This window comes from Schistocerca gregaria, chromosome 2 (genome assembly GCF_023897955.1).
Source record: "Schistocerca gregaria isolate iqSchGreg1 chromosome 2, iqSchGreg1.2, whole genome shotgun sequence".
In the NCBI taxonomy this organism is placed as follows: domain Eukaryota; kingdom Metazoa; phylum Arthropoda; class Insecta; order Orthoptera; family Acrididae; genus Schistocerca; species Schistocerca gregaria.
The window spans coordinates 771286816-771311037 of NC_064921.1; the positions used below are offsets into that span (position 1 = coordinate 771286816).

A 24222-nucleotide genomic window follows, 5' to 3' on the forward strand; every position below is an offset into this window, starting at 1 on the left:
CTGGTTCTCAACCGATAAAGAGAAAATGAAAGGAAATGTCCGATTGCCGATGCGTAACAACTTTGGCCCTTGTCAGTACTTGGGCGGGTGAGTGCATCGGAACACAGGGTACTGTTGGCAGTTTTACTTCGTATTTTTCTTTCTCCTTTGTTTTCGGAGCCACAGCCCGATTCGGTCATGGAGACGCCACCGTGAAATGAAGGGGCGTGCCGTGTGTCCATCGCCTCGCCTCTCCTTACCTCTCTCAGTCGTTTCTCGTGCTTCTTGTTTTGATATAGGCCGATTTGAGAGCGTCAGCTCTCGCGTCAGCCGAGCAAAGTCGAGACAAGTCGAGACACACTACAGGCTGGTCTGCAGCGAGTAACAGGGAGGGGAAAAAAACATTAATTTCAAGGCGCGTGGCAAAAGTACTCAAACGCGAAATTAAAAGCCTGCTGCGGTGGCCGGGAATCGAACCCGGATCAACTGCTTGGAAGGCAACTATGCTGACCATTACACCACCACCGCACAAGCGAGCGCCCCGGCGCCGCACTGTGTCGGCTTCCCGCCTGTCGGCAGCGGCCGAAGGTGGTGGTACCTGGCAGGCGCATTTCGAGGTAGGCTAGGGGAGCACATCCAGACGCATTCGGACAGCATATCCGCGCACATTTCGCATCCTTTGGCAAGAGTCGGCTCCGGCGACGCAAGAGTACCCAGAGGACCGCGTTCTGGCGGCGATTTTAAGCAGTACAGTGCAGGGTTCAGCGTCTGCAGCATCTTCTCGACAGAATGCTATGGCGCTTGACGACAGTCCCACTTTCCCTCAAGACAACTGCTCGGGAAGCAGCGCGAAGTTGCTACCGGCCGGAGCATCGGTGGTTCAGTGGTAGAATGCTCGCCTGCCACGCGGGCGGCCCGGGTTCGATTCCCGGCCGATGCATCATTTTTGCTTTTCCCGCGGTAATGCTGCCGTGTGGCTTGCGCGCTTTACATGCACGATCCACAAGAATGTATAGCTGGATTCCTTTGAGAAGAACCGAGAACGCAGCACTAGCGGGTCCCCACTGGGACGCTCGCATTATGTTCTACAGACTAGCGTCGGCCTGGCCTCACAAGTTGCTGTGTCCAGGTGCCTCCGAGGCACTGAACTTTAACGACAAGGAGTGCTGCCTATCGTTGCAAAAGCTGCAGCAACACCGCAATCAACTGGGCCGGCAATGCACGTGTAGCAAACAGAACACGTTATCCAGGAAGTACAGTGTCTTCACGTCTAACATTGGGTGTGGTACTTACCCAGCTTCCAGGACAAACGGTTCACCGGTGCCTCGGTAGCGCAGTAGGCAGCGCGTAAGTCTCATAATCTTAAGGTCGTGAGTTCGATCCTCACCCGGGGCATTTAATTTTCTGTGACTGATGGTGGTGCTGTTGCTAGGACCCCAATTTATTTCTTGTTTGTTATCCACAACGCTTCAGCGGGAAAATGTTTACTTCCTGTTACTGCTACTTACAGCTTCCCTTTTCCTCTTCTCCCAGCAGAGCATGAAGCCAAAAGCATTGCTCTGAGACGTTTGAGGTGCGCGCCTTGCCAGTCAGCATGCGCAAAGATGCTCGCAAAGAGAGATGGGCGCCGACGCGGGAATCGGCACGAAATGGGCCAAGGGGCCGTCCGAACCGTCGAAGAAATGCACACATCCGGTGTGGTCTAGTGGCTAGGATACCTGGCTTTCACCCAGGAGGCCCGGGTTCGATTCCCGGTACCGGAACGGAATTTTTTCCACACTAATCGTGACGAGTTTGAGCTGTCAGAGCTGCCGTTTCCCGTCCTGCGAGCAATATAGCTACTGCTTCGTGACAGTCAGCAGGATATAGACGAGGGAAGCAGACACACGACTGCCATAGAAATGGTGTATGGCTTCATGCCACACGGTTCCAGCGTAGGGCTGAGCAACTGCATCTGTCGAGGCCCGTTAGCTCAGTTGGTTAGAGCGTCGTGCTAATAACGCGAAGGTCGTGGGTTCGATCCCCCCACGGGCCACTACGCTTTTACTACTACGAAAAGGCAGCGCCGATTTCAGATGGCGAGTGTGATGACCAAAAGATCATCACCCTGCGTGGAAGTTGACAGAGGTTCCGAACCCGACCTGTCGGGAAGCGCTACAGCATTCACTCGCCAATGGCCATAGTGTGCTCAATACACTGGTTCTCAACCGATAAAGAGAAAATGAAAGGAAATGTCCGATTGCCGATGCGTAACAACTTTGGCCCTTGTCAGTACTTGGGCGGGTGAGTGCATCGGAACACAGGGTACTGTTGGCAGTTTTACTTCGTATTTTTCTTTCTCCTTTGTTTTCGGAGCCACAGCCCGATTCGGTCATGGAGACGCCACCGTGAAATGAAGGGGCGTGCCGTGTGTCCATCGCCTCGCCTCTCCTTACCTCTCTCAGTCGTTTCTCGTGCTTGTTGTTTTGATACAGGCCGATTTGAGAGCGTCAGCTCTCGCGTCAGCCGAGCAAAGTCGAGACAAGTCGAGACACACTACAGGCTGGTCTGCAGCGAGTAACAGGGAGGGGAAAAAAACATTAATTTCAAGGCGCGTGGCAAAAGTACTCAAACGCGAAATTAAAAGCCTGCTGCGGTGGCCGGGAATCGAACCCGGATCAACCGCTTGGAAGGCAACTATGCTGACCATTACACCACCACCGCACAAGCGAGCGCCCCGGCGCCGCACTGTGTCGGCTTCCCGCCTGTCGGCAGCGGCCGAAGGTGGTGGTACCTGGCAGGCGCATTTCGAGGTACGCTAGGGGAGCACATCCAGACGCATTCGGACAGCATATCCGCGCACATTTCGCATCCTTTGGCAAGAGTCGGCTCCGGCGACGCAAGAGTACCCAGAGGACCGCGTTCTGGCGGCGATTTTAAGCAGTACAGTGCAGGGTTCAGCGTCTGCAGCATCTTCTCGACAGAATGCTATGGCGCTTGACGACAGTCCCACTTTCCCTCAAGACAACTGCTCGGGAAGCAGAGCGAAGTTGCTACCGGCCGGAGCATCGGTGGTTCAGTGGTAGAATGCTCGCCTGCCACGCGGGCGGCCCGGGTTCGATTCCCGGCCGATGCATCATTTTGCTTTTCCCGCGGTAATGCTGCCGTGTGGCTTGCGCGCTTTACATGCACGATCCACAAGAATGTATAGCTGGATTCCTTTGAGAAGAACCGAGAACGCAGCACTAGCGGGTCCCCACTGGGACGCTCGCATCATGTTCTACAGACTAGCGTCGGCCTGGCCTCACAAGTTGCTGTGTCCAGGTGCCTCCGAGGCACTGAACTTTAACGACAAGGAGTGCTGCCTATCGTTGCAAAAGCTGCAGCAACACCGCAATCAACTGGGCCGGCAATGCACGTGTAGCAACCAGAACACGTTATCCAGGAAGTACAGTGTCTTCACGTCTAACATTGGGTGTGGTACTTACCCAGCTTCCAGGACAAACGGTTCACCGCTGCCTCGGTAGCGCAGTAGGCAGCGCGTAAGTCTCATAATCTTAAGGTCGTGAGTTCGATCCTCACCCGGGGCATTTAATTTTCTGTGACTGATGGTGGTGCTGTTGCTAGGACCCCAATTTATTTCTTGTTTGTTATCCACAACGCTTCAGCGGGAAAATGTTTACTTCCTGTTATTGCTACTTACAGCTTCCCTTTTCCTCTTCTCCCAGCAGAGCATGAAGCCAAAAGCATTGCTCTGAGACGTTTGAGGTGCGCGCCTTGCCAGTCAGCATGCGCAAAGATGCTCGCAAAGAGAGATGGGCGCCGACGCGGGAATCGGCACGAAATGGGCCAAGGGGCCGTCCGAACCGTCGAAGAAATGCACACATCCGGTGTGGTCTAGTGGCTAGGATACCTGGCTTTCACCCAGGAGGCCCGGGTTCGATTCCCGGTACCGGAATGGAATTTTTTCCACACTAATCGTGACGAGTTTGAGCTGTCAGAGCTGCCGTTTCCCGTCCTGCGAGCAATATAGCTACTGCTTCGTGACAGTCAGCAGGATATAGACGAGGGAAGCAGACACACGACTGCCATAGAAATGGTGTATGGCTTCATGCCACACGGTTCCAGCGTAGGGCTGAGCAACTGCATCTGTCGAGGCCCGTTAGCTCAGTTGGTTAGAGCGTCGTGCTAATAACGCGAAGGTCGTGGGTTCGATCCCCCCACGGGCCACTACGCTTTTACTACTACGAAAAGGCAGCGCCGATTTCAGCTGGCGAGTGTGATGACCAAAAGATCATCACCCTGCGTGGAAGTTGACAGAGGTTCCGAACCCGACCTGTCGGGAAGCGCTACAGCATTCACTCGCCAATGGCCATAGTGTGCTCAATACACTGGTTCTCAACCGATAAAGAGAAAATGAAAGGAAATGTCCGATTGCCGATGCGTAACAACTTTGGCCCTTGTCAGTACTTGGGCGGGTGAGTGCATCGGAACACAGGGTACTGTTGGCAGTTTTACTTCGTATTTTTCTTTCTCCTTTGTTTTCGGAGCCACAGCCCGATTCGGTCATGGAGACGCCACCGTGAAATGAAGGGGCGTGCCGTGTGTCCATCGCCTCGCCTCTCCTTACCTCTCTCAGTCGTTTCTCGTGCTTGTTGTTTTGATACAGGCCGATTTGAGAGCGTCAGCTCTCGCGTCAGCCGAGCAAAGTCGAGACAAGTCGAGACACACTACAGGCTGGTCTGCAGCGAGTAACAGGGAGGGGAAAAAAACATTAATTTCAAGGCGCGTGGCAAAAGTACTCAAACGCGAAATTAAAAGCCTGCTGCGGTGGCCGGGAATCGAACCCGGATCAACCGCTTGGAAGGCAACTATGCTGACCATTACACCACCACCGCACAAGCGAGCGCCCCGGCGCCGCACTGTGTCGGCTTCCCGCCTGTCGGCAGCGGCCGAAGGTGGTGGTACCTGGCAGGCGCATTTCGAGGTACGCTAGGGGAGCACATCCAGACGCATTCGGACAGCATATCCGCGCACATTTCGCATCCTTTGGCAAGAGTCGGCTCCGGCGACGCAAGAGTACCCAGAGGACCGCGTTCTGGCGGCGATTTTAAGCAGTACAGTGCAGGGTTCAGCGTCTGCAGCATCTTCTCGACAGAATGCTATGGCGCTTGACGACAGTCCCACTTTCCCTCAAGACAACTGCTCGGGAAGCAGAGCGAAGTTGCTACCGGCCGGAGCATCGGTGGTTCAGTGGTAGAATGCTCGCCTGCCACGCGGGCGGCCCGGGTTCGATTCCCGGCCGATGCATCATTTTGCTTTTCCCGCGGTAATGCTGCCGTGTGGCTTGCGCGCTTTACATGCACGATCCACAAGAATGTATAGCTGGATTCCTTTGAGAAGAACCGAGAACGCAGCACTAGCGGGTCCCCACTGGGACGCTCGCATCATGTTCTACAGACTAGCGTCGGCCTGGCCTCACAAGTTGCTGTGTCCAGGTGCCTCCGAGGCACTGAACTTTAACGACAAGGAGTGCTGCCTATCGTTGCAAAAGCTGCAGCAACACCGCAATCAACTGGGCCGGCAATGCACGTGTAGCAACCAGAACACGTTATCCAGGAAGTACAGTGTCTTCACGTCTAACATTGGGTGTGGTACTTACCCAGCTTCCAGGACAAACGGTTCACCGGTGCCTCGGTAGCGCAGTAGGCAGCGCGTAAGTCTCATAATCTTAAGGTCGTGAGTTCGATCCTCACCCGGGGCATTTAATTTTCTGTGACTGATGGTGGTGCTGTTGCTAGGACCCCAATTTATTTCTTGTTTGTTATCCACAACGCTTCAGCGGGAAAATGTTTACTTCCTGTTATTGCTACTTACAGCTTCCCTTTTCCTCTTCTCCCAGCAGAGCATGAAGCCAAAAGCATTGCTCTGAGACGTTTGAGGTGCGCGCCTTGCCAGTCAGCATGCGCAAAGATGCTCGCAAAGAGAGATGGGCGCCGACGCGGGAATCGGCACGAAATGGGCCAAGGGGCCGTCCGAACCGTCGAAGAAATGCACACATCCGGTGTGGTCTAGTGGCTAGGATACCTGGCTTTCACCCAGGAGGCCCGGGTTCGATTCCCGGTACCGGAATGGAATTTTTTCCACACTAATCGTGACGAGTTTGAGCTGTCAGAGCTGCCGTTTCCCGTCCTGCGAGCAATATAGCTACTGCTTCGTGACAGTCAGCAGGATATAGACGAGGGAAGCAGACACACGACTGCCATAGAAATGGTGTATGGCTTCATGCCACACGGTTCCAGCGTAGGGCTGAGCAACTGCATCTGTCGAGGCCCGTTAGCTCAGTTGGTTAGAGCGTCGTGCTAATAACGCGAAGGTCGTGGGTTCGATCCCCCCACGGGCCACTACGCTTTTACTACTACGAAAAGGCAGCGCCGATTTCAGCTGGCGAGTGTGATGACCAAAAGATCATCACCCTGCGTGGAAGTTGACAGAGGTTCCGAACCCGACCTGTCGGGAAGCGCTACAGCATTCACTCGCCAATGGCCATAGTGTGCTCAATACACTGGTTCTCAACCGATAAAGAGAAAATGAAAGGAAAGGTCCGATTGCCGATGCGTAACAACTTTGGCCCTTGTCAGTACTTGGGCGGGTGAGTGCATCGGAACACAGGGTACTGTTGGCAGTTTTACTTCGTATTTTTCTTTCTCCTTTGTTTTCGGAGCCACAGCCCGATTCGGTCATGGAGACGCCACCGTGAAATGAAGGGGCGTGCCGTGTGTCCATCGCCTCGCCTCTCCTTACCTCTCTCAGTCGTTTCTCGTGCTTCTTGTTTTGATATAGGCCGATTTGAGAGCGTCAGCTCTCGCGTCAGCCGAGCAAAGTCGAGACAAGTCGAGACACACTACAGGCTGGTCTGCAGCGAGTAACAGGGAGGGGAAAAAAACATTAATTTCAAGGCGCGTGGCAAAAGTACTCAAACGCGAAATTAAAAGCCTGCTGCGGTGGCCGGGAATCGAACCCGGATCAACTGCTTGGAAGGCAACTATGCTGACCATTACACCACCACCGCACAAGCGAGCGCCCCGGCGCCGCACTGTGTCGGCTTCCCGCCTGTCGGCAGCGGCCGAAGGTGGTGGTACCTGGCAGGCGCATTTCGAGGTAGGCTAGGGGAGCACATCCAGACGCATTCGGACAGCATATCCGCGCACATTTCGCATCCTTTGGCAAGAGTCGGCTCCGGCGACGCAAGAGTACCCAGAGGACCGCGTTCTGGCGGCGATTTTAAGCAGTACAGTGCAGGGTTCAGCGTCTGCAGCATCTTCTCGACAGAATGCTATGGCGCTTGACGACAGTCCCACTTTCCCTCAAGACAACTGCTCGGGAAGCAGCGCGAAGTTGCTACCGGCCGGAGCATCGGTGGTTCAGTGGTAGAATGCTCGCCTGCCACGCGGGCGGCCCGGGTTCGATTCCCGGCCGATGCATCATTTTTGCTTTTCCCGCGGTAATGCTGCCGTGTGGCTTGCGCGCTTTACATGCACGATCCACAAGAATGTATAGCTGGATTCCTTTGAGAAGAACCGAGAACGCAGCACTAGCGGGTCCCCACTGGGACGCTCGCATTATGTTCTACAGACTAGCGTCGGCCTGGCCTCACAAGTTGCTGTGTCCAGGTGCCTCCGAGGCACTGAACTTTAACGACAAGGAGTGCTGCCTATCGTTGCAAAAGCTGCAGCAACACCGCAATCAACTGGGCCGGCAATGCACGTGTAGCAAACAGAACACGTTATCCAGGAAGTACAGTGTCTTCACGTCTAACATTGGGTGTGGTACTTACCCAGCTTCCAGGACAAACGGTTCACCGGTGCCTCGGTAGCGCAGTAGGCAGCGCGTAAGTTTCATAATCTTAAGGTCGTGAGTTCGATCCTCACCCGGGGCATTTAATTTTCTGTGACTGATGGTGGTGCTGTTGCTAGGACCCCAATTTATTTCTTGTTTGTTATCCACAACGCTTCAGCGGGAAAATGTTTACTTCCTGTTATTGCTACTTACAGCTTCCCTTTTCCTCTTCTCCCAGCAGAGCATGAAGCCAAAAGCATTGTTCTGAGACGTTTGAGGTGCGCGCCTTGCCAGTCAGCATGTGCAAAGATGCTCGCAAAGAGAGATGGGCGCCGACGCGGGAATCGGCAAGAAATGGGCCAAGGGGCCGTCCGAACCGTCGAAGAAATGCACACATCCGGTGTGGTCTAGTGGATTGCCAGCACGGTAGCTCAGCGTGTACGGTCAGAGGGGTTGACGCCCTCTGTAACAAAAAAAACTGAGTAAATAGAACAACAACGAACTTGAAAGGATGTCATGGGACGTCCGCCCCGAACAAATGGAAAGAACAATAAAGAACAAAAAAAAAAAAAAAAGTGGCTAGGATACCTGGCTTTCACCCAGGAGGCCCGGGTTCGATTCCCGGTACCGGAACGGAATTTTTTCCACACTAATCGTGACGAGTTTGAGCTGTCAGAGCTGCCGTTTCCCGTCCTGCGAGCAATATAGCTACTGCTTCGTGACAGTCAGCAGGATATAGACGAGGGAAGCAGACACACGACTGCCATAGAAATGGTGTATGGCTTCATGCCACACGGTTCCAGCGTAGGGCTGAGCAACTGCATCTGTCGAGGCCCGTTAGCTCAGTTGGTTAGAGCGTCGTGCTAATAACGCGAAGGTCGTGGGTTCGATCCCCCCACGGGCCACTACGCTTTTACTACTACGAAAAGGCAGCGCCGATTTCAGCTGGCGAGTGTGATGACCACTCTGCGTGGAAGTTGACAGAGGTTCCAAACCCGACCTGTCGGGAAGCGCTACAGCATTCACTCGCCAATGGCCATAGTGTGCACAAAACACTGGTTCTCAACCGATAAAGAGAAAACGAAAGGAAATGTCCGATTGCCGATGCGTAACAACTTTGGCCCTTGTCAGTACTTGGGCGGGTAAGTGCATCGGAACACAGGGTACTGTCGGCAGTTTTACTTCCTATTTTTCTTTCTCCTTTGTTTTCGGAGCCACAGCCCGATTCGGTCAGGGAGACGCCACCGTGAAATGAAGGGGCGTGCTGTGTGTCCATCGCCTCGCCTCTCCTTACCTCTCTCAGTCGTTTCTCGTGCTTGTTGTTTTGATATAGGCCGATTTGAGAGCGTCAGCTCTCGCAAAGTCGAGACAAGTCGAGACACACTACAGGCTGGTCTGCAGCGAGTAACAGGGAGGAAAAAAAAACATTAATTTCAAGGCGCGTGGCAAAAGTACTCAAACGCGAAATTAAAAGCCTGCTGCGGTGGCCGGGAATCGAACCCGGATCAACTGCTTGGAAGGCAACTATGCTGACCATTACACCACCACCGCACAAGCGAGTGCCCCGGCGCCGCACTGTGTCGGCTTCCCGCCTGTCGGCAGCGGCCGAAGGTGGTGGTACCTGGCAGGCGCATTTCGAGGTAGGCTAGGGGAGCACATCCAGACGCATTCGGACAGCATATCCGCGCACATTTCGCATCCTTTGGCAAGAGTCGGCTCCGGTGACGCAAGAGTACGCAGAGGACCGCGTTCTGGCGGCGATTTTAAGCAGTACAGTGCAGGGTTCAGCGTCTGCAGCATCTTCTCGACAGAATGCTATGGCGCTTGACGACAGTCCCACTTTCCCTCAAGACAACTGCTCGGGAAGCAGCGTGAAGTTGCTACCGGCCGGAGCATCGGTGGTTCAGTGGTAGAATGCTCGCCTGCCACGCGGGCGGCCCGGGTTCGATTCCCGGCCGATGCATCATTTTGCTTTTCCCGCGGTAATGCTGCCGTGTGGCTTGCGCGCTTTACATGCACGATCCACAAGAATGTATAGCTGGATTCCTTTGAGAAGAACCGAGAACGCAGCACTAGCGGGTCCCCACTGGGACGCTCGCATCATGTTCTACAGACTAGCGTCGGCCTGGCCTCACAAGTTGCTGTGTCCAGGTGCCTCCGAGGCACTGAACTTTAACGACAAGGAGTGCTGCCTATCGTTGCAAAAGCTGCAGCAACACCGCAATCAACTGGGCCGGCAATGCACGTGTAGCAAACAGAACACGTTATCCAGGAAGTACAGTGTCTTCACGTCTAACATTGGGTGTGGTACTTACCCAGCTTCCAGGACAAACGGTTCACCGGTGCCTCGGTAGCGCAGTAGGCAGCGCGTAAGTCTCATAATCTTAAGGTCGTGAGTTCGATCCTCACCCGGGGCATTTAATTTTCTGTGACTGATGGTGGTGCTGTTGCTAGGACCCCAATTTATTTCTTGTTTGTTATCCACAACGCTTCAGCGGGAAAATGTTTACTTCCTGTTATTGCTACTTACAGCTTCCCTTTTCCTCTTCTCCCAGCAGAGCATGAAGCCAAAAGCATTGCTCTGAGACGTTTGAGGTGCGCGCCTTGCCAGTCAGCATGCGCAAAGATGCTCGCAAAGAGAGATGGGCGCCGACGCGGGAATCGGCACGAAATGGGCCAAGGGGCCGTCCGAACCGTCGAAGAAATGCACACATCCGGTGTGGTCTAGTGGCTAGGATACCTGGCTTTCACCCAGGAGGCCCGGGTTCGATTCCCGGTACCGGAATGGAATTTTTTCCACACTAATCGTGACGAGTTTGAGCTGTCAGAGCTGCCGTTTCCCGTCCTGCGAGCAATATAGCTACTGCTTCGTGACAGTCAGCAGGATATAGACGAGGGAAGCAGACACACGACTGCCATAGAAATGGTGTATGGCTTCATGCCACACGGTTCCAGCGTAGGGCTGAGCAACTGCATCTGTCGAGGCCCGTTAGCTCAGTTGGTTAGAGCGTCGTGCTAATAACGCGAAGGTCGTGGGTTCGATCCCCCCACGGGCCACTACGCTTTTACTACTACGAAAAGGCAGCGCCGATTTCAGCTGGCGAGTGTGATGACCAAAAGATCATCACCCTGCGTGGAAGTTGACAGAGGTTCCGAACCCGACCTGTCGGGAAGCGCTACAGCATTCACTCGCCAATGGCCATAGTGTGCTCAATACACTGGTTCTCAACCGATAAAGAGAAAATGAAAGGAAATGTCCGATTGCCGATGCGTAACAACTTTGGCCCTTGTCAGTACTTGGGCGGGTGAGTGCATCGGAACACAGGGTACTGTTGGCAGTTTTACTTCGTATTTTTCTTTCTCCTTTGTTTTCGGAGCCACAGCCCGATTCGGTCATGGAGACGCCACCGTGAAATGAAGGGGCGTGCCGTGTGTCCATCGCCTCGCCTCTCCTTACCTCTCTCAGTCGTTTCTCGTGCTTCTTGTTTTGATATAGGCCGATTTGAGAGCGTCAGCTCTCGCGTCAGCCGAGCAAAGTCGAGACAAGTCGAGACACACTACAGGCTGGTCTGCAGCGAGTAACAGGGAGGGGAAAAAAACATTAATTTCAAGGCGCGTGGCAAAAGTACTCAAACGCGAAATTAAAAGCCTGCTGCGGTGGCCGGGAATCGAACCCGGATCAACTGCTTGGAAGGCAACTATGCTGACCATTACACCACCACCGCACAAGCGAGCGCCCCGGCGCCGCACTGTGTCGGCTTCCCGCCTGTCGGCAGCGGCCGAAGGTGGTGGTACCTGGCAGGCGCATTTCGAGGTAGGCTAGGGGAGCACATCCAGACGCATTCGGACAGCATATCCGCGCACATTTCGCATCCTTTGGCAAGAGTCGGCTCCGGCGACGCAAGAGTACCCAGAGGACCGCGTTCTGGCGGCGATTTTAAGCAGTACAGTGCAGGGTTCAGCGTCTGCAGCATCTTCTCGACAGAATGCTATGGCGCTTGACGACAGTCCCACTTTCCCTCAAGACAACTGCTCGGGAAGCAGCGCGAAGTTGCTACCGGCCGGAGCATCGGTGGTTCAGTGGTAGAATGCTCGCCTGCCACGCGGGCGGCCCGGGTTCGATTCCCGGCCGATGCATCATTTTTGCTTTTCCCGCGGTAATGCTGCCGTGTGGCTTGCGCGCTTTACATGCACGATCCACAAGAATGTATAGCTGGATTCCTTTGAGAAGAACCGAGAACGCAGCACTAGCGGGTCCCCACTGGGACGCTCGCATTATGTTCTACAGACTAGCGTCGGCCTGGCCTCACAAGTTGCTGTGTCCAGGTGCCTCCGAGGCACTGAACTTTAACGACAAGGAGTGCTGCCTATCGTTGCAAAAGCTGCAGCAACACCGCAATCAACTGGGCCGGCAATGCACGTGTAGCAAACAGAACACGTTATCCAGGAAGTACAGTGTCTTCACGTCTAACATTGGGTGTGGTACTTACCCAGCTTCCAGGACAAACGGTTCACCGGTGCCTCGGTAGCGCAGTAGGCAGCGCGTAAGTTTCATAATCTTAAGGTCGTGAGTTCGATCCTCACCCGGGGCATTTAATTTTCTGTGACTGATGGTGGTGCTGTTGCTAGGACCCCAATTTATTTCTTGTTTGTTATCCACAACGCTTCAGCGGGAAAATGTTTACTTCCTGTTATTGCTACTTACAGCTTCCCTTTTCCTCTTCTCCCAGCAGAGCATGAAGCCAAAAGCATTGTTCTGAGACGTTTGAGGTGCGCGCCTTGCCAGTCAGCATGTGCAAAGATGCTCGCAAAGAGAGATGGGCGCCGACGCGGGAATCGGCAAGAAATGGGCCAAGGGGCCGTCCGAACCGTCGAAGAAATGCACACATCCGGTGTGGTCTAGTGGATTGCCAGCACGGTAGCTCAGCGTGTACGGTCAGAGGGGTTGACGCCCTCTGTAACAAAAAAAACTGAGTAAATAGATCAACAACGAACTTGAAAGGATGTCATGGGACGTCCGCCCCGAACAAATGGAAAGAACAATAAAGAACAAAAAAAAAAAAAAAAAAAGTGGCTAGGATACCTGGCTTTCACCCAGGAGGCCCGGGTTCGATTCCCGGTACCGGAACGGAATTTTTTCCACACTAATCGTGACGAGTTTGAGCTGTCAGAGCTGCCGTTTCCCGTCCTGCGAGCAATATAGCTACTGCTTCGTGACAGTCAGCAGGATATAGACGAGGGAAGCAGACACACGACTGCCATAGAAATGGTGTATGGCTTCATGCCACACGGTTCCAGCGTAGGGCTGAGCAACTGCATCTGTCGAGGCCCGTTAGCTCAGTTGGTTAGAGCGTCGTGCTAATAACGCGAAGGTCGTGGGTTCGATCCCCCCACGGGCCACTACGCTTTTACTACTACGAAAAGGCAGCGCCGATTTCAGCTGGCGAGTGTGATGACCACCCTGCGTGGAAGTTGACAGAGGTTCCAAACCCGACCTGTCGGGAAGCGCTACAGCATTCACTCGCCAATGGCCATAGTGTGCACAAAACACTGGTTCTCAACCGATAAAGAGAAAACGAAAGGAAATGTCCGATTGCCGATGCGTAACAACTTTGGCCCTTGTCAGTACTTGGGCGGGTAAGTGCATCGGAACACAGGGTACTGTCGGCAGTTTTACTTCCTATTTTTCTTTCTCCTTTGTTTTCGGAGCCACAGCCCGATTCGGTCAGGGAGACGCCACCGTGAAATGAAGGGGCGTGCTGTGTGTCCATCGCCTCGCCTCTCCTTACCTCTCTCAGTCGTTTCTCGTGCTTGTTGTTTTGATATAGGCCGATTTGAGAGCGTCAGCTCTCGCAAAGTCGAGACAAGTCGAGACACACTACAGGCTGGTCTGCAGCGAGTAACAGGGAGGAAAAAAAAACATTAATTTCAAGGCGCGTGGCAAAAGTACTCAAACGCGAAATTAAAAGCCTGCTGCGGTGGCCGGGAATCGAACCCGGATCAACTGCTTGGAAGGCAACTATGCTGACCATTACACCACCACCGCACAAGCGAGTGCCCCGGCGCCGCACTGTGTCGGCTTCCCGCCTGTCGGCAGCGGCCGAAGGTGGTGGTACCTGGCAGGCGCATTTCGAGGTAGGCTAGGGGAGCACATCCAGACGCATTCGGACAGCATATCCGCGCACATTTCGCATCCTTTGGCAAGAGTCGGCTCCGGTGACGCAAGAGTACGCAGAGGACCGCGTTCTGGCGGCGATTTTAAGCAGTACAGTGCAGGGTTCAGCGTCTGCAGCATCTTCTCGACAGAATGCTATGGCGCTTGACGACAGTCCCACTTTCCCTCAAGACAACTGCTCGGGAAGCAGCGTGAAGTTGCTACCGGCCGGAGCATCGGTGGTTCAGTGGTAGAATGCTCGCCTGCCACGCGGGCGGCCCGGGTTCGATTCCCGGCCGATGCATCATTTTGCTTTTCCCGCGGTAATGCTGCCGTGTGGCTTGCGCGCTTTACATGCACGATCCACAAGAATGTATAGCTGGATTCCTTTGAGAAGAACCGAGAACGCAGCACTAGCGGGTCCCCACTGGGACGCTCGCATCATGTTCTACAGACTAGCGTCGGCCTGGCCTCACAAGTTGCTGTGTCCAGGTGCCTCCGAGGCACTGAACTTTAACGACAAGGAGTGCTGCCTATCGTTGCAAAAGCTGCAGCAACACCGCAATTAACTGGGCCGGCAATGGACGTGTAGCAAACAGAACACGTTATCCAGGAAGTACAGTGTCTTCACGTCTAACATTGGGTATGATACTTACCCAGTTTCCAGGACAAAGGGTTCACCGGTGCCTCGGTAGCGCAGTAGGCAGCGCGTAAGTCTCATAATCTTAAGGTCGTGAGTTCGATCCTCATCCGGGGCATTTAATTTTCTGTGACTGATGGTGGTGCTGTTGCTGGGGCCCCAACTTATTTCTTGTTTGTTATCCACAACGCTTCAGCGGGAAAATGTTTACTTCCTGTTATTGCTACTTACAGCTTCCCTTTTTCTCTTCTCCCAGCAGAGCATGAAGCCAAAAGCATTGCTCTGAGACGTTTGAGGTGCGCGCCTTGCCAGTCAGCATGCGCAAAGATGCTCGCAAAGAGAGATGGGCGCCGACGCGGGACTCGGCACGAAATGCGACAAGGGACCGTCCGAACCGTCGAAGAGACGCACAGATCCGGTGTGGTCTAGTGGCTAGGATACCTGGCTTTCACCCAGGAGGCCCGGGTTCGATTCCCGGTACCGGAACGGAATTTTTTCCACACTACTCGTGACAAGTTTGAGCTGTCCGAGCTGCCGTTTCCCGTCCTGCTCGCAATATAGCTACTGTTTCGTGACAGTCAGCAGAATATAGACGAGGGAAGCAGACACACGACGGCCATAGAAATGGTGTATGGCTTCATGCCACACGGTTCCAGTGTAGGCCTGAGCAACTGCATCTGTCGAGGCCCGTTAGCTCAGTTGGTTAGAGCGTCGTGCTAATAACGCGAAGGTCGTGGGTTCGATCCCCCCACGGGCCACTACGCTTTTACTACTACGAAAAGGCAGCGCCGATTTCAGCTGGCGAGTGTGATGACCACCCTGCGTGGAAGTTGACAGAGGTTCCAAACCCGACCTGTCGGGAAGCGCTACAGCATTCACTCGCCAATGGCCATAGTGTGCACAAAACACTGGCTCTCAACCGATAAAGAGAAAACGAAAGGAAATGTCCGATTGCCGATGCGTAACAACTTTGGCCCTTGTCAGTACTTGGGCGGGTAAGTGCATCGGAACACAGGGTACTGTCGGCAGTTTTACTTCCTATTTTTCTTTCTCCTTTGTTTTCGGAGCCACAGCCCGATTCGGTCAGGGAGACGCCACCGTGAAATGAAGGGGCGTGCTGTGTGTCCATCGCCTTGCCTCTCCTTACCTCTCTCAGTCGTTTCTCGTGCTTGTTGTTTTGATATAGGCCGATTTGAGAGCGTCAGCTCTCGCGTCAGCTCTCGCTAAGTCGAGACACACTACAGGCTGGTCTGCAGCGAGTAACAGGGAGGAAAAAAAAACATTAATTTCAAGGCGCGTGGCAAAAGTACTCAAACGCGAAATTAAAAGCCTGCTGCGGTGGCCGGGAATCGAACCCGGATCAACTGCTTGGAAGGCAACTATGCTGACCATTACACCACCACCGCACAAGCGAGTGCCCCGGCGCCGCACTGTGTCGGCTTCCCGCCTGTCGGCAGCGGCCGAAGGTGGTGGTACCTGGCAGGCGCATTTCGAGGTAGGCTAGGGGAGCACATCCAGACGCATTCGGACAGCATATCCGCGCACATTTCGCATCCTTTGGCAAGAGTCGGCTCCGGTGACGCAAGAGTACGCAGAGGACCGCGTTCTGGCGGCGATTTTAAGCAGTACAGTGCAGGGTTCAGCGTCTGCAGCATCTTCTCGACAGAATGCTATGGCGCTTGACGACAGTCCCACTTTCCCTCAAGACAACTGCTCGGGAAGCAGCGTGAAGTTGCTACCGGCCGGAGCATCGGTGGTTCAGTGGTAGAATGCTCGCCTGCCACGCGGGCGGCCCGGGTTCGATTCCCGGCCGATGCATCATTTTGCTTTTCCCGCGGTAATGCTGCCGTGTGGCTTGCGCGCTTTACATGCACGATCCACAAGAATGTGTAGCTGGATTCCTTTGAGAAGAACCGAGAACGCAGCACTAGCGGGTCCCCACTGGGACGCTCGCATCATGTTCTACAGACTAGCGTCGGCCTGGCCTCACAAGTTGCTGTGTCCAGGTGCCTCCGAGGCACTGAACTTTAACGACAAGGAGTGCTGCCTATCGTTGCAAAAGCTGCAGCAACACCGCAATTAACTGGGCCGGCAATGGACGTGTAGCAAACAGAACACGTTATCCAGGAAGTACAGTGTCTTCACGTCTAACATTGGGTATGATACTTACCCAGTTTCCAGGACAAAGGGTTCACCGGTGCCTCGGTAGCGCAGTAGGCAGCGCGTAAGTCTCATAATCTTAAGGTCGTGAGTTCGATCCTCACCCGGGGCATTTAATTTTCTGTGACTGATGGTGGTGCTGTTGCTGGGGCCCCAACTTATTTCTTGTTTGTTATCCACAACGCTTCAGCGGGAAAATGTTTACTTCCTGTTATTGCTACTTACAGCTTCCCTTTTTCTCTTCTCCCAGCAGAGCATGAAGCCAAAAGCATTGCTCTGAGACGTTTGAGGTGCGCGCCTTGCCAGTCAGCATGCGCAAAGATGCTCGCAAAGAGAGATGGGCGCCGACGCGGGACTCGGCACGAAATGCGACAAGGGACCGTCCGAACCGTCGAAGAGACGCACAGATCCGGTGTGGTCTAGTGGCTAGGATACCTGGCTTTCACCCAGGAGGCCCGGGTTCGATTCCCGGTACCGGAACGGAATTTTTTCCACACTACTCGTGACAAGTTTGAGCTGTCCGAGCTGCCGTTTCCCGTCCTGCTCGCAATATAGCTACTGTTTCGTGACGGTCAGCAGAATATAGACGAGGGAAGCAGACACACGACGGCCATAGAAATGGTGTATGGCTTCATGCCACACGGTTGCAGCGTAGGCCTGAGCAACTGCATCTGTCGAGGCCCGTTAGCTCAGTTGGTTAGAGCGTCGTGCTAATAACGCGAAGGTCGTGGGTTCGATCCCCCCACGGGCCACTACGCTTTTACTACTACGAAAAGGCAGCGCCGATTTCAGCTGGCGAGTGTGATGACCACCCTGCGTGGAAGTTGACAGAGGTTCCAAACCCGACCTGTCGGGAAGCGCTACAGCATTCACTCGCCAATGGCCATAGTGTGCACAAAACACTGGTTCTCAACCGATAAAGAGAAAACGAAAGGAAATGTCCGATTGCCGATGCGTAACAACTTTGGCCCTTGTCAGTACTTGGGCGGGTAAGTGCATCGGAACACAGGGTACTGTCGGCAGTTTTACTTCCTATTTTTCTTTCTCCTTTGTTTTCGGAGCCACAGCCCGATTCGGTCAGGGAGACGCCACCGTGAAATGAAGGGGCGTGCTGTGTGTCCATCGCCTCGCCTCTCCTTACCTCTCTCAGTCGTTTCTCGTGCTTGTTGTTTTGATATAGGCCGATTTGAGAGCGTCAGCTCTCGCGTCAGCTCTCGCATAGTCGAGACACACTACAGGCTGGTCTGCAGCGAGTAACAGGGAGGAAAAAAAAACATTAATTTCAAGGCGCGTGGCAAAAGTACTCAAACGCGAAATTAAAAGCCTGCTGCGGTGGCCGGGAATCGAACCCGGATCAACTGCTTGGAAGGCAACTATGCTGACCATTACACCACCACCGCACAAGCGAGTGCCCCGGCGCCGCACTGTGTCGGCTTCCCGCCTGTCGGCAGCGGCCGAAGGTGGTGGTACCTGGCAGGCGCATTTCGAGGTAGGCTAGGGGAGCACATCCAGACGCATTCGGACAGCATATCCGCGCACATTTCGCATCCTTTGGCAAGAGTCGGCTCCGGTGACGCAAGAGTACGCAGAGGACCGCGTTCTGGCGGCGATTTTAAGCAGTACAGTGCAGGGTTCAGCGTCTGCAGCATCTTCTCGACAGAATGCTATGGCGCTTGACGACAGTCCCACTTTCCCTCAAGACAACTGCTCGGGAAGCAGCGTGAAGTTGGTACCGGCCGGAGCATCGGTGGTTCAGTGGTAGAATGCTCGCCTGCCACGCGGGCGGCCCGGGTTCGATTCCCGGCCGATGCATCATTTTGCTTTTCCCGCGGTAATGCTGCCGTGTGGCTTGCGCGCTTTACATGCACGATCCACAAGAATGTGTAGCTGGATTCCTTTGAGAAGAACCGAGAACGCAGCACTAGCGGGTCCCCACTGGGACGCTCGCATCATGTTCTACAGACTAGCGTCGGCCTGGCCTCACAAGTTGCTGTGTCCAGGTGCCTCCGAGGCACTGAACTTTAACGACAAGGAGTGCTGCCTATCGTTGCAAAAGCTGCAGCAACACCGCAATTAACTGGGCCGGCAATGGACGTGTAGCAAACAGAACACGTTATCCAGGAAGTACAGTGTCTTCACGTCTAACATTGGGTATGATACTTACCCAGTTTCCAGGACAAAGGGTTCACCGGTGCCTCGGTAGCGCAGTAGGCAGCGCGTAAGTCTCATAATCTTAAGGTCGTGAGTTCGATCCTCACCCGGGGCATTTAATTTTCTGTGACTGATGGTGGTGCTGTTGCTGGGGCCCCAACTTATTTCTTGTTTGTTATCCACAACGCTTCAGCGGGAAAATGTTTACTTCCTGTTATTGCTACTTACAGCTTCCCCTTTTCTCTTCTCCCAGCAGAGCATGAAGCCAAAAGCATTGCTCTGAGACGTTTGAGGTGCGCGCCTTGCCAGTCAGCATGCGCAAAGATGCTCGCAAAGAGAGATGGGCGCCGACGCGGGACTCGGCACGAAATGCGACAAGGGACCGTCCGAACCGTCGAAGAGACGCACAGATCCGGTGTGGTCTAGTGGCTAGGTTACCTGGCTTTCACCCAGGAGGCCCGGGTTCGATTCCCGGTACCGGAACGGAATTTTTTCCACACTACTCGTGACAAGTTTGAGCTGTCCGAGCTGCCGTTTCCCGTCCTGCTCGCAATATAGCTACTGTTTCGTGACAGTCAGCAGAATATAGACGAGGGAAGCAGACACACGACGGCCATAGAAATGGTGTATGGCTTCATGCCACACGGTTCCAGCGTAGGCCTGAGCAACTGCATCTGTCGAGGCCCGTTAGCTCAGTTGGTTAGAGCGTCGTGCTAATAACGCGAAGGTCGTGGGTTCGATCCCCCCACGGGCCACTACGCTTTTACTACTACGAAAAGGCAGCGCCGATTTCAGCTGGCGAGTGTGATGACCACCCTGCGTGGAAGTTGACAGAGGTTCCAAACCCGACCTGTCGGGAAGCGCTACAGCATTCACTCGCCAATGGCCATAGTGTGCACAAAACACTGGTTCTCAACCGATAAAGAGAAAACGAAAGGAAATGTCCGATTGCCGATGCGTAACAACTTTGGCCCTTGTCAGTACTTGGGCGGGTAAGTGCATCGGAACACAGGGTACTGTCGGCAGTTTTACTTCCTATTTTTCTTTCTCCTTTGTTTTCGGAGCCACAGCCCGATTCGGTCAGGGAGACGCCACCGTGAAATGAAGGGGCGTGCTGTGTGTCCATCGCCTCGCCTCTCCTTACCTCTCTCAGTCGTTTCTCGTGCTTGTTGTTTTGATATAGGCCGATTTGAGAGCGTCAGCTCTCGCGTCAGCTCTCGCATAGTCGAGACACACTACAGGCTGGTCTGCAGCGAGTAACAGGGAGGAAAAAAAAACATTAATTTCAAGGCGCGTGGCAAAAGTACTCAAACGCGAAATTAAAAGCCTGCTGCGGTGGCCGGGAATCGAACCCGGATCAACTGCTTGGAAGGCAACTATGCTGACCATTACACCACCACCGCACAAGCGAGTGCCCCGGCGCCGCACTGTGTCGGCTTCCCGCCTGTCGGCAGCGGCCGAAGGTGGTGGTACCTGGCAGGCGCATTTCGAGGTAGGCTAGGGGAGCACATCCAGACGCATTCGGACAGCATATCCGCGCACATTTCGCATCCTTTGGCAAGAGTCGGCTCCGGTGACGCAAGAGTACGCAGAGGACCGCGTTCTGGCGGCGATTTTAAGCAGTACAGTGCAGGGTTCAGCGTCTGCAGCATCTTCTCGACAGAATGCTATGGCGCTTGACGACAGTCCCACTTTCCCTCAAGACAACTGCTCGGGAAGCAGCGTGAAGTTGCTACCGGCCGGAGCATCGGTGGTTCAGTGGTAGAATGCTCGCCTGCCACGCGGGCGGCCCGGGTTCGATTCCCGGCCGATGCATCATTTTGCTTTTCCCGCGGTAATGCTGCCGTGTGGCTTGCGCGCTTTACATGCACGATCCACAAGAATGTGTAGCTGGATTCCTTTGAGAAGAACCGAGAACGCAGCACTAGCGGGTCCCCACTGGGACGCTCGCATCATGTTCTACAGACTAGCGTCGGCCTGGCCTCACAAGTTGCTGTGTCCAGGTGCCTCCGAGGCACTGAACTTTAACGACAAGGAGTGCTGCCTATCGTTGCAAAAGCTGCAGCAACACCGCAATTAACTGGGCCGGCAATGGACGTGTAGCAAACAGAACACGTTATCCAGGAAGTACAGTGTCTTCACGTCTAACATTGGGTATGATACTTACCCAGTTTCCAGGACAAAGGGTTCACCGGTGCCTCGGTAGCGCAGTAGGCAGCGCGTAAGTCTCATAATCTTAAGGTCGTGAGTTCGATCCTCACCCGGGGCATTTAATTTTCTGTGACTGATGGTGGTGCTGTTGCTGGGGCCCCAACTTATTTCTTGTTTGTTATCCACAACGCTTCAGCGGGAAAATGTTTACTTCCTGTTATTGCTACTTACAGCTTCCCTTTTTCTCTTCTCCCAGCAGAGCATGAAGCCAAAAGCATTGCTCTGAGACGTTTGAGGTGCGCGCCTTGCCAGTCAGCATGCGCAAAGATGCTCGCAAAGAGAGATGGGCGCCGACGCGGGACTCGGCACGAAATGCGACAAGGGACCGTCCGAACCGTCGAAGAGACGCACAGATCCGGTGTGGTCTAGTGGCTAGGTTACCTGGCTTTCACCCAGGAGGCCCGGGTTCGATTCCCGGTACCGGAACGGAATTTTTTCCACACTACTCGTGACAAGTTTGAGCTGTCCGAGCTGCCGTTTCCCGTCCTGCTCGCAATATAGCTACTGTTTCGTGACAGTCAGCAGAATATAGACGAGGGAAGCAGACACACGACGGCCATAGAAATGGTGTATGGCTTCATGCCACACGGTTCCAGCGTAGGCCTGAGCAACTGCATCTGTCGAGGCCCGTTAGCTCAGTTGGTTAGAGCGTCGTGATAATAACGCGAAGGTCGTGGGTTCGATCCCCCCACGGGCCACTACGCGTTTACTACTACGAAAAGGCAGCGCCGATTTCAGCTGGCGAGTGTGATGACCACCCTGCGTGGAAGTTGACAGAGGTTCCAAACCCGACCTGTCGGGAAGCGCTACAGCATTCACTCGCCAATGGCCATAGTGTGCACAAAACACTGGTTCTCAACCGATAAAGAGAAAACGAAAGGAAATGTCCGATTGCCGATGCGTAACAACTTTGGCCCTTGTCAGTACTTGGGCGGGTAAGTGCATCGGAACACAGGGTACTGTCGGCAGTTTTACTTCCTATTTTTCTTTCTCCTTTGTTTTCGGAGCCACAGCCCGATTCGGTCAGGGAGACGCCACCGTGAAATGAAGGGGCGTGCTGTGTGTCCATCGCCTCGCCTCTCCTTACCTCTCTCAGTCGTTTCTCGTGCTTGTTGTTTTGATATAGGCCGATTTGAGAGCGTCAGCTCTCGCGTCAGCTCTCGCTAAGTCGAGACACACTACAGGCTGGTCTGCAGCGAGTAACAGGGAGGAAAAAAAAACATTAATTTCAAGGCGCGTGGCAAAAGTACTCAAACGCGAAATTAAAAGCCTGCTGCGGTGGCCGGGAATCGAACCCGGATCAACTGCTTGGAAGGCAACTATGCTGACCATTACACCACCACCGCACAAGCGAGTGCCCCGGCGCCGCACTGTGTCGGCTTCCCGCCTGTCGGCAGCGGCCGAAGGTGGTGGTACCTGGCAGGCGCATTTCGAGGTAGGCTAGGGGAGCACATCCAGACGCATTCGGACAGCATATCCGCGCACATTTCGCATCCTTTGGCAAGAGTCGGCTCCGGTGACGCAAGAGTACGCAGAGGACCGCGTTCTGGCGGCGATTTTAAGCAGTACAGTGCAGGGTTCAGCGTCTGCAGCATCTTCTCGACAGAATGCTATGGCGCTTGACGACAGTCCCACTTTCCCTCAAGACAACTGCTCGGGAAGCAGCGTGAAGTTGCTACCGGCCGGAGCATCGGTGGTTCAGTGGTAGAATGCTCGCCTGCCACGCGGGCGGCCCGGGTTCGATTCCCGGCCGAGGCATCATTTTGCTTTTCCCGCGGTAATGCTGCCGTGTGGCTTGCGCGCTTTACATGCACGATCCACAAGAATGTGTAGCTGGATTCCTTTGAGAAGAACCGAGAACGCAGCACTAGCGGGTCCCCACTGGGACGCTCGCATCATGTTCTACAGACTAGCGTCGGCCTGGCCTCACAAGTTGCTGTGTCCAGGTGCCTCCGAGGCACTGAACTTTAACGACAAGGAGTGCTGCCTATCGTTGCAAAAGCTGCAGCAACACCGCAATTAACTGGGCCGGCAATGGACGTGTAGCAAACAGAACACGTTATCCAGGAAGTACAGTGTCTTCACGTCTAACATTGGGTATGATACTTACCCAGTTTCCAGGACAAAGGGTTCACCGGTGCCTCGGTAGCGCAGTAGGCAGCGCGTAAGTCTCATAATCTTAAGGTCGTGAGTTCGATCCTCACCCGGGGCATTTAATTTTCTGTGACTGATGGTGGTGCTGTTGCTGGGGCCCCAACTTATTTCTTGTTTGTTATCCACAACGCTTCAGCGGGAAAATGTTTACTTCCTGTTATTGCTACTTACAGCTTCCCTTTTTCTCTTCTCCCAGCAGAGCATGAAGCCAAAAGCATTGCTCTGAGACGTTTGAGGTGCGCGCCTTGCCAGTCAGCATGCGCAAAGATGCTCGCAAAGAGAGATGGGCGCCGACGCGGGACTCGGCACGAAATGCGACAAGGGACCGTCCGAACCGTCGAAGAGACGCACAGATCCGGTGTGGTCTAGTGGCTAGGTTACCTGGCTTTCACCCAGGAGGCCCGGGTTCGATTCCCGGTACCGGAACGGAATTTTTTCCACACTACTCGTGACAAGTTTGAGCTGTCCGAGCTGCCGTTTCCCGTCCTGCTCGCAATATAGCTACTGTTTCGTGACAGTCAGCAGAATATAGACGAGGGAAGCAGACACACGACGGCCATAGAAATGGTGTATGGCTTCATGCCACACGGTTCCAGCGTAGGCCTGAGCAACTGCATCTGTCGAGGCCCGTTAGCTCAGTTGGTTAGAGCGTCGTGCTAATAACGCGAAGGTCGTGGGTTCGATCCCCCCACGGGCCACTACGCTTTTACTACTACGAAAAGGCAGCGCCGATTTCAGCTGGCGAGTGTGATGACCACCCTGCGTGGAAGTTGACAGAGGTTCCAAACCCGACCTGTCGGGAAGCGCTACAGCATTCACTCGCCAATGGCCATAGTGTGCACAAAACACTGGTTCTCAACCGATAAAGAGAAAACGAAAGGAAATGTCCGATTGCCGATGCGTAACAACTTTGGCCCTTGTCAGTACTTGGGCGGGTAAGTGCATCGGAACACAG

General features: G+C 54.2%; 53 non-coding genes across 53 annotated transcripts; 42 read left to right on the forward strand and 11 right to left on the reverse strand.

Annotated features, from left to right (window-relative positions):
• Positions 1-435: 435 nt before the first annotated feature.
• Trnag-ucc (transfer RNA glycine (anticodon UCC)) lies at positions 436-507 on the reverse strand. The gene has a single exon. It is a non-coding gene; the product is annotated as a tRNA-Gly (tRNA).
• A 341-nt stretch (positions 508-848) lies between these two features.
• Positions 849-919, forward strand: Trnag-gcc (transfer RNA glycine (anticodon GCC)). The gene has a single exon. It is a non-coding gene; the product is annotated as a tRNA-Gly (tRNA).
• A 382-nt stretch (positions 920-1301) lies between these two features.
• Trnam-cau (transfer RNA methionine (anticodon CAU)) lies at positions 1302-1374 on the forward strand. The gene has a single exon. It is a non-coding gene; the product is annotated as a tRNA-Met (tRNA).
• A 296-nt stretch (positions 1375-1670) lies between these two features.
• Trnae-uuc (transfer RNA glutamic acid (anticodon UUC)) lies at positions 1671-1742 on the forward strand. Its single transcript has one exon. It is a non-coding gene; the product is annotated as a tRNA-Glu (tRNA).
• Positions 1743-1940: 198 nt separating this feature from the next.
• Trnai-aau (transfer RNA isoleucine (anticodon AAU)) lies at positions 1941-2014 on the forward strand. The gene has a single exon. It is a non-coding gene; the product is annotated as a tRNA-Ile (tRNA).
• Positions 2015-2610: 596 nt separating this feature from the next.
• Positions 2611-2682, reverse strand: Trnag-ucc (transfer RNA glycine (anticodon UCC)). The gene has a single exon. It is a non-coding gene; the product is annotated as a tRNA-Gly (tRNA).
• Positions 2683-3023: 341 nt separating this feature from the next.
• Trnag-gcc (transfer RNA glycine (anticodon GCC)) lies at positions 3024-3094 on the forward strand. The gene has a single exon. It is a non-coding gene; the product is annotated as a tRNA-Gly (tRNA).
• A 381-nt stretch (positions 3095-3475) lies between these two features.
• Trnam-cau (transfer RNA methionine (anticodon CAU)) lies at positions 3476-3548 on the forward strand. The gene has a single exon. It is a non-coding gene; the product is annotated as a tRNA-Met (tRNA).
• Positions 3549-3844: 296 nt separating this feature from the next.
• On the forward strand, positions 3845-3916 carry Trnae-uuc (transfer RNA glutamic acid (anticodon UUC)). The gene has a single exon. It is a non-coding gene; the product is annotated as a tRNA-Glu (tRNA).
• A 198-nt stretch (positions 3917-4114) lies between these two features.
• Trnai-aau (transfer RNA isoleucine (anticodon AAU)) lies at positions 4115-4188 on the forward strand. Its single transcript has one exon. It is a non-coding gene; the product is annotated as a tRNA-Ile (tRNA).
• Positions 4189-4784: 596 nt separating this feature from the next.
• Trnag-ucc (transfer RNA glycine (anticodon UCC)) lies at positions 4785-4856 on the reverse strand. Its single transcript has one exon. It is a non-coding gene; the product is annotated as a tRNA-Gly (tRNA).
• A 341-nt stretch (positions 4857-5197) lies between these two features.
• Trnag-gcc (transfer RNA glycine (anticodon GCC)) lies at positions 5198-5268 on the forward strand. Its single transcript has one exon. It is a non-coding gene; the product is annotated as a tRNA-Gly (tRNA).
• Positions 5269-5649: 381 nt separating this feature from the next.
• Positions 5650-5722, forward strand: Trnam-cau (transfer RNA methionine (anticodon CAU)). The gene has a single exon. It is a non-coding gene; the product is annotated as a tRNA-Met (tRNA).
• A 296-nt stretch (positions 5723-6018) lies between these two features.
• Trnae-uuc (transfer RNA glutamic acid (anticodon UUC)) lies at positions 6019-6090 on the forward strand. Its single transcript has one exon. It is a non-coding gene; the product is annotated as a tRNA-Glu (tRNA).
• Positions 6091-6288: 198 nt separating this feature from the next.
• On the forward strand, positions 6289-6362 carry Trnai-aau (transfer RNA isoleucine (anticodon AAU)). Its single transcript has one exon. It is a non-coding gene; the product is annotated as a tRNA-Ile (tRNA).
• A 596-nt stretch (positions 6363-6958) lies between these two features.
• Trnag-ucc (transfer RNA glycine (anticodon UCC)) lies at positions 6959-7030 on the reverse strand. Its single transcript has one exon. It is a non-coding gene; the product is annotated as a tRNA-Gly (tRNA).
• A 341-nt stretch (positions 7031-7371) lies between these two features.
• On the forward strand, positions 7372-7442 carry Trnag-gcc (transfer RNA glycine (anticodon GCC)). Its single transcript has one exon. It is a non-coding gene; the product is annotated as a tRNA-Gly (tRNA).
• A 382-nt stretch (positions 7443-7824) lies between these two features.
• On the forward strand, positions 7825-7897 carry Trnam-cau (transfer RNA methionine (anticodon CAU)). The gene has a single exon. It is a non-coding gene; the product is annotated as a tRNA-Met (tRNA).
• Positions 7898-8628: 731 nt separating this feature from the next.
• On the forward strand, positions 8629-8702 carry Trnai-aau (transfer RNA isoleucine (anticodon AAU)). Its single transcript has one exon. It is a non-coding gene; the product is annotated as a tRNA-Ile (tRNA).
• A 574-nt stretch (positions 8703-9276) lies between these two features.
• On the reverse strand, positions 9277-9348 carry Trnag-ucc (transfer RNA glycine (anticodon UCC)). The gene has a single exon. It is a non-coding gene; the product is annotated as a tRNA-Gly (tRNA).
• Positions 9349-9689: 341 nt separating this feature from the next.
• On the forward strand, positions 9690-9760 carry Trnag-gcc (transfer RNA glycine (anticodon GCC)). Its single transcript has one exon. It is a non-coding gene; the product is annotated as a tRNA-Gly (tRNA).
• A 381-nt stretch (positions 9761-10141) lies between these two features.
• On the forward strand, positions 10142-10214 carry Trnam-cau (transfer RNA methionine (anticodon CAU)). The gene has a single exon. It is a non-coding gene; the product is annotated as a tRNA-Met (tRNA).
• Positions 10215-10510: 296 nt separating this feature from the next.
• Positions 10511-10582, forward strand: Trnae-uuc (transfer RNA glutamic acid (anticodon UUC)). Its single transcript has one exon. It is a non-coding gene; the product is annotated as a tRNA-Glu (tRNA).
• Positions 10583-10780: 198 nt separating this feature from the next.
• Trnai-aau (transfer RNA isoleucine (anticodon AAU)) lies at positions 10781-10854 on the forward strand. The gene has a single exon. It is a non-coding gene; the product is annotated as a tRNA-Ile (tRNA).
• A 596-nt stretch (positions 10855-11450) lies between these two features.
• On the reverse strand, positions 11451-11522 carry Trnag-ucc (transfer RNA glycine (anticodon UCC)). Its single transcript has one exon. It is a non-coding gene; the product is annotated as a tRNA-Gly (tRNA).
• Positions 11523-11863: 341 nt separating this feature from the next.
• On the forward strand, positions 11864-11934 carry Trnag-gcc (transfer RNA glycine (anticodon GCC)). Its single transcript has one exon. It is a non-coding gene; the product is annotated as a tRNA-Gly (tRNA).
• Positions 11935-12316: 382 nt separating this feature from the next.
• Trnam-cau (transfer RNA methionine (anticodon CAU)) lies at positions 12317-12389 on the forward strand. Its single transcript has one exon. It is a non-coding gene; the product is annotated as a tRNA-Met (tRNA).
• Positions 12390-13123: 734 nt separating this feature from the next.
• On the forward strand, positions 13124-13197 carry Trnai-aau (transfer RNA isoleucine (anticodon AAU)). The gene has a single exon. It is a non-coding gene; the product is annotated as a tRNA-Ile (tRNA).
• Positions 13198-13771: 574 nt separating this feature from the next.
• Positions 13772-13843, reverse strand: Trnag-ucc (transfer RNA glycine (anticodon UCC)). The gene has a single exon. It is a non-coding gene; the product is annotated as a tRNA-Gly (tRNA).
• A 341-nt stretch (positions 13844-14184) lies between these two features.
• On the forward strand, positions 14185-14255 carry Trnag-gcc (transfer RNA glycine (anticodon GCC)). Its single transcript has one exon. It is a non-coding gene; the product is annotated as a tRNA-Gly (tRNA).
• Positions 14256-14636: 381 nt separating this feature from the next.
• Positions 14637-14709, forward strand: Trnam-cau (transfer RNA methionine (anticodon CAU)). The gene has a single exon. It is a non-coding gene; the product is annotated as a tRNA-Met (tRNA).
• A 296-nt stretch (positions 14710-15005) lies between these two features.
• Trnae-uuc (transfer RNA glutamic acid (anticodon UUC)) lies at positions 15006-15077 on the forward strand. Its single transcript has one exon. It is a non-coding gene; the product is annotated as a tRNA-Glu (tRNA).
• A 198-nt stretch (positions 15078-15275) lies between these two features.
• Positions 15276-15349, forward strand: Trnai-aau (transfer RNA isoleucine (anticodon AAU)). Its single transcript has one exon. It is a non-coding gene; the product is annotated as a tRNA-Ile (tRNA).
• Positions 15350-15925: 576 nt separating this feature from the next.
• Trnag-ucc (transfer RNA glycine (anticodon UCC)) lies at positions 15926-15997 on the reverse strand. Its single transcript has one exon. It is a non-coding gene; the product is annotated as a tRNA-Gly (tRNA).
• Positions 15998-16338: 341 nt separating this feature from the next.
• On the forward strand, positions 16339-16409 carry Trnag-gcc (transfer RNA glycine (anticodon GCC)). The gene has a single exon. It is a non-coding gene; the product is annotated as a tRNA-Gly (tRNA).
• A 381-nt stretch (positions 16410-16790) lies between these two features.
• On the forward strand, positions 16791-16863 carry Trnam-cau (transfer RNA methionine (anticodon CAU)). The gene has a single exon. It is a non-coding gene; the product is annotated as a tRNA-Met (tRNA).
• A 296-nt stretch (positions 16864-17159) lies between these two features.
• Trnae-uuc (transfer RNA glutamic acid (anticodon UUC)) lies at positions 17160-17231 on the forward strand. The gene has a single exon. It is a non-coding gene; the product is annotated as a tRNA-Glu (tRNA).
• A 198-nt stretch (positions 17232-17429) lies between these two features.
• Trnai-aau (transfer RNA isoleucine (anticodon AAU)) lies at positions 17430-17503 on the forward strand. Its single transcript has one exon. It is a non-coding gene; the product is annotated as a tRNA-Ile (tRNA).
• Positions 17504-18079: 576 nt separating this feature from the next.
• On the reverse strand, positions 18080-18151 carry Trnag-ucc (transfer RNA glycine (anticodon UCC)). Its single transcript has one exon. It is a non-coding gene; the product is annotated as a tRNA-Gly (tRNA).
• Positions 18152-18492: 341 nt separating this feature from the next.
• On the forward strand, positions 18493-18563 carry Trnag-gcc (transfer RNA glycine (anticodon GCC)). The gene has a single exon. It is a non-coding gene; the product is annotated as a tRNA-Gly (tRNA).
• Positions 18564-18944: 381 nt separating this feature from the next.
• On the forward strand, positions 18945-19017 carry Trnam-cau (transfer RNA methionine (anticodon CAU)). The gene has a single exon. It is a non-coding gene; the product is annotated as a tRNA-Met (tRNA).
• A 296-nt stretch (positions 19018-19313) lies between these two features.
• On the forward strand, positions 19314-19385 carry Trnae-uuc (transfer RNA glutamic acid (anticodon UUC)). Its single transcript has one exon. It is a non-coding gene; the product is annotated as a tRNA-Glu (tRNA).
• Positions 19386-19583: 198 nt separating this feature from the next.
• On the forward strand, positions 19584-19657 carry Trnai-aau (transfer RNA isoleucine (anticodon AAU)). Its single transcript has one exon. It is a non-coding gene; the product is annotated as a tRNA-Ile (tRNA).
• A 576-nt stretch (positions 19658-20233) lies between these two features.
• Trnag-ucc (transfer RNA glycine (anticodon UCC)) lies at positions 20234-20305 on the reverse strand. The gene has a single exon. It is a non-coding gene; the product is annotated as a tRNA-Gly (tRNA).
• Positions 20306-20646: 341 nt separating this feature from the next.
• On the forward strand, positions 20647-20717 carry Trnag-gcc (transfer RNA glycine (anticodon GCC)). The gene has a single exon. It is a non-coding gene; the product is annotated as a tRNA-Gly (tRNA).
• Positions 20718-21098: 381 nt separating this feature from the next.
• On the forward strand, positions 21099-21171 carry Trnam-cau (transfer RNA methionine (anticodon CAU)). Its single transcript has one exon. It is a non-coding gene; the product is annotated as a tRNA-Met (tRNA).
• Positions 21172-21467: 296 nt separating this feature from the next.
• Trnae-uuc (transfer RNA glutamic acid (anticodon UUC)) lies at positions 21468-21539 on the forward strand. The gene has a single exon. It is a non-coding gene; the product is annotated as a tRNA-Glu (tRNA).
• A 198-nt stretch (positions 21540-21737) lies between these two features.
• On the forward strand, positions 21738-21811 carry Trnai-aau (transfer RNA isoleucine (anticodon AAU)). The gene has a single exon. It is a non-coding gene; the product is annotated as a tRNA-Ile (tRNA).
• A 576-nt stretch (positions 21812-22387) lies between these two features.
• Trnag-ucc (transfer RNA glycine (anticodon UCC)) lies at positions 22388-22459 on the reverse strand. Its single transcript has one exon. It is a non-coding gene; the product is annotated as a tRNA-Gly (tRNA).
• Positions 22460-22800: 341 nt separating this feature from the next.
• On the forward strand, positions 22801-22871 carry Trnag-gcc (transfer RNA glycine (anticodon GCC)). Its single transcript has one exon. It is a non-coding gene; the product is annotated as a tRNA-Gly (tRNA).
• A 381-nt stretch (positions 22872-23252) lies between these two features.
• On the forward strand, positions 23253-23325 carry Trnam-cau (transfer RNA methionine (anticodon CAU)). The gene has a single exon. It is a non-coding gene; the product is annotated as a tRNA-Met (tRNA).
• Positions 23326-23621: 296 nt separating this feature from the next.
• Trnae-uuc (transfer RNA glutamic acid (anticodon UUC)) lies at positions 23622-23693 on the forward strand. Its single transcript has one exon. It is a non-coding gene; the product is annotated as a tRNA-Glu (tRNA).
• A 198-nt stretch (positions 23694-23891) lies between these two features.
• Positions 23892-23965, forward strand: Trnai-aau (transfer RNA isoleucine (anticodon AAU)). The gene has a single exon. It is a non-coding gene; the product is annotated as a tRNA-Ile (tRNA).
• The last annotated feature ends 257 nt before the right edge of the window (positions 23966-24222 follow it).